Raw genomic sequence first — 256 nt, 5'->3', positions numbered from 1 at the left:
ACAACATGTTGTTTCCTATGCCAGAACGCAGTGGGTAACTCAGAACAGACTTCTTGTTTTAGTTTTTCTTCAAATTGTTGTATTTGGGATTGAAAAGACGTATGACTTAGTTGTTGCTCAATTCGTTTGGTTTTAACCTCTTCNTGGAGAAATCTTAATTGTTTATCTTTGTTTTGGATGATTTGGACAGTTTTGGTGACTGCATTTTTTTGTAATTCTTTTAAACTATGTAACTTAGGTTTACTCAAAAATTCAA

The sequence above is a fragment of the Prunus dulcis genome, chromosome 1, assembly GCF_902201215.1.
Source record: "Prunus dulcis chromosome 1, ALMONDv2, whole genome shotgun sequence".
Taxonomy (NCBI): domain Eukaryota; kingdom Viridiplantae; phylum Streptophyta; class Magnoliopsida; order Rosales; family Rosaceae; genus Prunus; species Prunus dulcis.
This window is presented reverse-complemented; position numbering follows the sequence as displayed.